Source organism: Canis lupus, chromosome 11, assembly GCF_003254725.2.
Source record: "Canis lupus dingo isolate Sandy chromosome 11, ASM325472v2, whole genome shotgun sequence".
In the NCBI taxonomy this organism is placed as follows: Eukaryota; Metazoa; Chordata; class Mammalia; order Carnivora; family Canidae; genus Canis; species Canis lupus.
Genome location: NC_064253.1, coordinates 14,364,775 through 14,373,341, shown reverse-complemented (window position 1 = coordinate 14,373,341; position 8,567 = coordinate 14,364,775).

The following is an 8,567-nucleotide window of genomic DNA, read 5'->3' as shown; positions in this document are numbered from 1 at the left end:
GCAAGAGCGGTACAATTTTTGGAAGCCTTTTTTTAGTATTTTGTTAGATGGAAGGCTGTTTCTGAGGTGAGATCAAACCCCTCTGGCTACAGACAGAGTCTGATTGTATGTTCTTGGCTTAACAGTCTTAGCTTATAATGTATTTGAACTTTCACTCAGCTTTCTTGGACTTGATTTATTTGCAGATTATATTACCTGGGAAAAAGAGTTTGCAGGCCTTTAGTTGGCATGGGTAATTTGGTACTCGGCTGTCTGGTGCCTGCATGTTGGTCTGACCCTTGCTCAAAGCACAGAACCTGAGCCTTATTATCTTCATAAAAAAAGTGGGGGGGTCTTTTTACTGTCGACAACAGTGTCAGATATATGTTTACAACTGACTTTTTCACTGCAGTGTCAGTTTCTCCTGTGCCTTTCACACTACAATTTTCCTAGGGATCATGTATAGTGTGGAACACAAAGGAAGGAAGAGAGAAAGCACTGCAACTGGCTTGCTTCCTCAGGGAACAGTACTTGCATGTCAAAAGACCCACCAAATAGGAATTGGACTGACTTTCATAAAACCAGGGATTTAAGCACAGTGTGGGGTATGTATTATTGCCACAGAGCACATGCTGCAAAGAAGCATAAAGAGACAGGCTTTATCTCTCTGCCTGAAACCTTCTTGGAACCTTCTGGGAGTACACATTCTAAATCAAGAATCAAAACGTTTTCCTGGCACAACTGCAAATTGAAAATAGGCACTTGAACAACACAGGCAGAGATGTAGAAGAAGAATAACTTTGAAATGCCTACAACCCACCCCAAGCCACCCTGGGTCTTTCTGTAGACATGAGCAGTATTCATCTCCGCTAAAGGGTATGTAGCACTCGGTAGAAACAAATGACAGCTGACAAAAAGATCCATTAGATGCCTGAACTTGCCCCTTGCCAGCACAGAGTATTTTTCTTTTCTGTTTTTTTCCATCATAAAGAAAGGGCAGATATTTTTATTTCAAGGAGCACCCTATAGTCCTAGGGTTTGTTTTTCTTTTTTTCCCTAGGGTTGTTTTTTTTTTTTTTTTTTGATATTTTTTTGTTTTGTTTTCCCCTAGCACTTGCTAGTATATCACAATGGAAACAAGGACCCAAAAGGATGCATTTTTTCCATTAGTCTAAGTCGTATGAAACATGGAGGAAAACAAGCTTAGGAATGTATAATTGTGCTGCCTGTTTCAAAACAATAACAAGTTGGAAGTTAGGAAGTCCATCCCCTTTTTGTGGGGGAAGTTGCTATCAGAAACAAAACAAAACAAAATGTTTACTACTGCATATTGATCAATGACATTTATCAACTATGTTCCTGATGAAGAGCCCTGCACTAGGCTCAGCCAGCATAATGGAAAAGCAACAAGGGTCTGGGTCTAGTAAAGAAAATAAACAACCCAGGTGGAGCAGGTGAGTCCTTCCTGAGCAAAATCTTTGCTGAAGAAAAAGGGAAGTCAAACTTAAAGGGAGAGTGTGAGGCCAGAAGCCTTCCTGAGCAGACAAAGGGAGGTTAGGTGAGTGGTTCCTCCTTTGTGTCTGGGTTATTTGGAAGGATCTCAAAACCTTCTGGTGGAGACAACAGGAGAGAAGGAACACAATGTGCTAAGGCCAGAGGAAGGGGTGTGTCCTGGATAAGGAACAGGGAACCGCTGAGTTTTAACTGGATTATGGGATTCTATGGAGAATTCTATGGTTTCTGTGGATTCTATGGGAGAAAAGTAATACCATCCATGAGAAAGGCAGGAGTCTGGGCAGAAGGCCCCTATAGCCAAGTTGAGACATGTCAGTCAGATACAGTAGGCAACAGGGAGCAATTATGATTTTGTGTCTAAAGCTTCTCTTCTATAGGAATGTGGGCAGGAGGGATCTTTGAACTAGGCTTTTTAAGACACAGATCAGCTACTCTATCTATGCATTTTGTTCTAGATGAATTGTCGATGAACATATTGTGTCCCTACATTCAATCTTGTGGGAGTGAGACATACAGGCTTAACTAATGCAGGGAGGTGACCAAGGATGTAGGGGAAAGAGCAGAGGGAGGATGAGAGCTGCAAGAAACAGACCTCACTAACTCAGAGCAGCCCTGAGGCTGGGACACAGGGAAAGCAGTTTCTCAATTCTGGGTCCAAAGGCAGTATGGGTGGAGAGGTGAAAGTAGCATGATGGAAGAGTCAGGAGATTTAAGGGTAAAATAAGCCAGTAGATATGGGTGGATTCTAAAGCTGTGTGAGCCAGCAAGTAAGAATGAACGCATAATCTGGTGTCTTGCCACAGATGAAATTTTTGTCCTTTTGTGTGTGTGTGTGTGTGTGTGTGTGTGTGTGTGCATGTTCCCTCTAACCAGGGAGGTTCCTACCAGATGATGAGATTCCAGATGATGGAGAAGACAGAAAATGACCTTTTTTTGAAAAAAAAAATTTTTATTTATTTATTCATGAAAGACTCAGAGAGAGAGGCAGAGGCTTAGGCAGAGGGAGAAGCAAGCTTTCTATTGGGAGCCCGATGTGGGGCTCCATCCCAGGACCCTGGGATCATGCCCTGAGCCAAAGGCAGATGCTCAACCACTCAGCCTCCCAGGTACCCCAGAAAATGACCTTGAGACAAGTGTTCCTTGCTCTTTGAAGGGCTACTAGGGTACTTATATAAATATAGAGCAAATATTTGTATAAATACTTAGGTATTTATAATATTTATAAATATTTATTTACATAGATATTTAGATAGTTACATAAATATAGAACAAGTTGTCATGTGTGTTAGCCTATTAAGACACATGTATTTTGAGTGACTTTTTAAAAACTTCTTTATTGATTATAATTGTTGAAGCTAGGTAAAGTGTATGTGAAAAGTCTTATATTATTCCCTTAACATGTGCATATATTTTGGATATTAACATTAAAATATGTATATGTGTAGATATGTAGCCAATATCTCTATAGAAAATGTGTGTATATATAATGTGCATGTATGTGTATATATTTGTATAATGTATATATGGTTGTGTATATATACTGTATATGTATGTATATATGTGTGTAATGTGTGTATATAATGTGTATGTTTGTATATTTATGTGTATGTATATATAATGAGTATGTGTATATATATACTGTGTGTGTACATATGTGTGTATATAATGTATGTATGTGTATATATGTCTGAATGTATATATATGTGTATATATAATAAGTGTATATATACATAATGTGTGTATGTATCATGTGCATATATCTATATAATGTGTGAGTATATATATATAAAATATGTGTGTACATATAATATGTATATATATAATGTGTGTGTGTATAGCCATAAATGGGGGAATTGATGATATAAGGAAAGGGAGCTTGTAGTGGATCCTGGAACAAATCTTAACCTGCTGGGCTCCCTGGCGGGAGGCTATGTATTAAAATGGTTGAACTGTAACAGTGAAGCATGATACGAAAACATAACAGAGTAGGATTTCCTTCTCAGGTGCCTGGGTGGCTCAGGTGGTTAAGTGTCTGTCTCAGGCTCAGGTCATGATCCCAGGGTCCTGGGATGGAGCCCCACATTGGGCTCCCTGCTCCATGGGGAGTCTGTTTCTCCCTCTTCTTCTGCCCCTCCCCCTCCCTTTATGCCCCCCCCCAAATGAATAAATAAAATCTTAAACAAAAAAACTTTAAAAAATTGTCTGATAGCACAGGATTTGAAGCCAGGTGCTCTACCTTTGGAGTCCACACACTCAATGATTATATTTTCTGTTTACATCCTGTATGTGCAGCATGGATTCAGTAAATATTGATGAAGTGAGATTAGTCATGGTATAGAGTTGGACAAGCTTTTGAGGTGGGGCTGTGGTGGGAGAAATGGGTAAGTAATACCTCCTTCTGTGAAGAAAGCTGTGTGGAGGTAGAGGTAATATGGAGATGGACTCATTTAAGCATACTCAACTTGTAGACAGAGGAAAGGGAGATGAGATTGGTCCTAGGACAGAAGCCGTAGGCAAGCAGTAGATAGTAGAATGTAGTAATGATAGTTGACAAGGAAATGGATAAAGATTTGGGGCAGGATGTTTTGAGACTTTAGGTTGGGCTTCTCCTTCAAACCAAATGCCAGAGAAAAACAAAACACGAATGTGGCCAGAAAATAAGGACAATCTAATCAGTGAAACCAATGGTGTATCATTTAGGAATATATTTGGCTGTAAAAGCCAGTATGTTAATAAAAACTAGCTTAAACATTGGAATGTATTTTATTTACGTAACAAGATATCCAGAGTTTCCCTGCTGGTAGTATCAGTTTCCTTGCTCAAGGATTATATTAGGGTCATTTTTCCTTTCTGCTTTGACATCTTGGAATATTGGTTTTCATATCCATGCTTGTCTCACGGTCACAAGATATCTGCTCAAATCCAGCCATTACATCTGCAAGGGACACAGAAAGAAGCAGCAAAGAACAGAACCTGTCTCATCTGTCCTCTTTTACATAGAAAGGTTTCTGTGATGCTACTTTTCTCAGCTAAGATTCTGTTCAGATCTCATTGGCTAGAAGCAGGTCACGAGGTCATCTCTAATTGCCATGAATAACTTTCACATCACCAGAGCTAGGCAATTTTTGCACTGAATAAAGTAATTATTCTCTTAGGAAGTAATAAAGATTGTTTCTATCTGAGAAACAGATGAGAAACATATACATTTTCTGGTTAAAATAGGAAAAGTTATCTTTATTTTGTCACAAAATCTGTCATGTGGTTGACCATCAACTAAGTTCTATAATCACAAAGACTCATGCCCAGAAATGTTCCAGTATCATTCTTGGCCATCATTTATTATTTTACTATTTTATGCTTTATGACATTGCTGTTGTCCTGGTTTGCCAACTTAAATAACATATCACTGGGTAATTATAAGACAGTTTTCTCTGGAGCTTTAAAGGGTTTTTAAAGATAATATTATTGTGGCAACTTCTCAGTGTGATAATTTGGAGTCAGAGTCCTATTGGAGCTAGGAATGTAATACAGCTTCTCCAGCCAGTTAGAACAGTATGCAAATTGCAAATGTCTATGGAAAACATCCCACAGTTTCTTTCTGTGGGAGGAATTTTATCAATGTTTTTGTTCTATGTGTGTGTGTGAGGATGGGATGAAGTGGGGGAGAGACACAGAAAGAGAGAAGAAATAGATTGTTTATGATGCCTATTGATAAGGTTCGGGTACCGAGTTTCAATGTGAGATCCAAAATTCTTTCCTACCTTCCTATACTCCAAGACTTGTTGGTATTTCTTGGATTCCTGGGTGATTTTGGTATAATGGCCATATTTACTGTTGTGTTTAATGCTAGAATCAATTTCAACTAGACATTTCTGAAACTGCTGAAATTGCTAGCAATTTTTTTCTGGTATGTACAAATCTTAAATTAATGTAGTTGATATGCAGTGATCCAAATAAAAGCAGAAACAAAACACTTCTAATTCTATAATCTTACAAAATTAGATTTTCCATTCTCCCACAATTGTAGGTTAGTTCTCTCTTTATGTTAAACTTTTTCTTTCTTATGAAAAGCTATCACATTTGTAAGAGACTTCTCAGTCCCTTCCTATTTTAGTACAAGAGCAAGATGACCATATTTAGGAAATTATTACAAAATTGCTATAATTACTTATAACATGTATATTGGTTTATCATAATTGTTTATTGTTCTCTCTTCCCAACAGAAGCATGGCTTCTTTGTCGGCAATCAATTCACCATTTTTCAGTTTACACTTGTGTAAACAAGGACCAACAGGCCCTTTGGGGAAGGAAATAGGCTTCTGTCCTTAACTGACTTTTCATTTAGTCTGGGACCTGTGATAGACAAACATAGGAATGTTCTCATTGTGCTTGTCCATTTCTATCATTTGAGGGGAAAAGAAGTCAGCAATCTATTTTGGACTTTCATTCCAAATTCTCGCCTTCTCTGGGCTCCTGAATGGTCAATTATACCATCTCTTCAAGTGTCTTGCATCTCTTTCTCCCTACTTAGGTTTTTCTCTCAGACAATAAATGTTCTCAAATCTTTCTTATCCTAAAATTCCCTTTCCTGAATGTATCCCTCACTCCCTTCCTCATGACTGCCAATTTCCATTTCCATGTTTACATGTTCCAATGACTCTTCACCGCCATTATAATATGGCTTTCCCTGGATTAACAATAGTCAACAAGAAGCTGGGATGGATAAAGAGGCCTGGCACACACTCCACATAGATAAATCTGTTCTATAGAAACAGGAGGGAGTCAGTGACACTGGGATATGTGATAAGACCAGAAACATTTATGGGGATAGACATAGGGCAATCCTCTGTCTCCCTGTTATATGGAACATAATTGCTGATGATTGTATCTATGAATGAGGGAGGGTCATATTAGAGTTGTTGGAAGCTTGGCTGAACCCCCCAGATTTGACATTAAGGTCACCTAACCTGAATCATCCTATGTGGACCAGGCTTATTTAGTCAACATCAATTTCTCATAGGTATAGTATGAATAGTACTATAATAAAGATTTAAGTATACTAGTACTCCAACAGTTATCCACTGGACACTCAAAAAAATATTTTCACATTCTCACAGGAAAAACTTGAGGACACTAGACCTGCAGTCCTAACAGCCACCCTGAATTATGTTATCTAGAGCTCAATGAGCTATGTTATTCTAGAAGAAATAATCCAGATATACAGAAATGCTAGGAAGGAAGAAACCTAGAAGACCAGACCCTTTGAGAAGTCAGTGTTTTATCCTTAAAAGATGGCTTATAATTCATACAGCAGATTTCAGGGTGGATTTTTGGAAAGGATAAGAAGCCAAGTTAAAAACTGGGGGGCAATCATGAGAAGACATGTAATGAAGGGTTTAGTTTCTGTACTGCTTTTCCTTTGAATTATGAAAGATTCAAAATCTTTTCTTTCTATATTGTGATCTCATGTTTTTGGACACCTCACTAAAGGCTGATATACATGTATGCCTTTTATAATGGATAAGAGGAGAAGACACATGGTGAGCCCAAGAGAGTTGGGGGACTCAGCATCATCTCTGGGTCAAGTGCTCTATCTTTCCACATACAATCACTAGATATGAAATTTTCTTAGAGGAGCAAAATGAACACATACTTCATTAGCATTCATTACCTTGGTGTCTGTTCCACATTCTTCTCTTCCAACATGTGCTTCTGGGGAGTCTATTTAATAGCCTTGGCATGAAACACAAGCACTACCATGCTGACTCCCAAACCATTATATTCAGCTGAGAGTTTATGCTCAGTCCAAGTTCAGTATGGTTCTGGACATCTCCACCTGGACATACTCTCTCAATCTGCTCCCAGTCAAGTTCTTTATTTTCTTTCTACCCCTCCACTATGTTCCTCTCTAAAAAGACTGAGTTTACACAGTGATTTAAGATAAACACAAGGTCTTCCATGTTTGTGTGTGTTTACTTATATCACAAAATATTTTGAAGTTAGTGGAAGCCATGTTCCACTAACATTCTATTTCTAACCCACATATCAACTTAAACACACCAGAAAACACAATAAATAAATAATGAACTTTAAAATACAGCAGATTTAACCAGCTCTTTTAGGTTCTTCAGCCCTGCCTCCTCTGCTTGAGTGAGAAGCCTCATATTCCAACACTATGGTATAGTAGAGAGTCTTTTAATACAACATTTTCTTCATTTTTTGCTCCATGATTTGTCCACTCCGTTCCTTCTAGCCAAAATACTTCCTCTTTTCCCCTTGTCTCTAAAATGTCAAGTGCTTAATAATCCCACAAAATTAAATCCATGTGTTATCTTTTCAGGAAGCAGTCTCTGACTCTCTGATTCTGACACTCTGACCATCAGACCTCCTCAGAAAATGCCTTTTTTCCATCAGCATGCTTACAAAACCTGTGATAACATTTCTAGGGGAGAATGTCTAAAGTTTTTTTTACTCAGTTTTCTCAAACTCAGATTGTCTTTTAAATTTGTATCTCTGTAACACAGCACAGCACCTTATACACAGTTGTTGCCTAAAAAGTGTTGAGTAACCAGAGAGAGAGCACATCTAGGGCTAAGTCATGAAGTATGGTCACTAAGTGCAGAGTTGATACCACCAGTGGATATCTTTGTTGTTGAGTAGAGAGAAATCACCACTTACTTCAACTGGGAAGCATAATACACATACATCTAAATGCCCCCTCCTTTAGGTAATTTTTCACCAGCCCATGAGGATAAAGACATAGAAAAGCTCCCCAACACGTATCTTTAATTTTAGTATGGATTAATATGCATTTTTTATTCACACACAAGAACAACATTTTCCCCTAATGTTGCTAGTGTAAGCTTCGCTGATATATTCATGACACTTACCTTCAGCAAGAAATGATTCATCTCCCTGGATCTTACTCTGAGTCTGTAGTAGATCTGGAGAATTTTCTGAAGTTTCTTTTACGTCCAGCAAGACTGGCTGAGACTGGACATGAAAGCTGTCTAAATACTCTAATCTATTCCCAACCCACAGAAATGCGGGCTTCACACTCTCTCTGTTTGCTA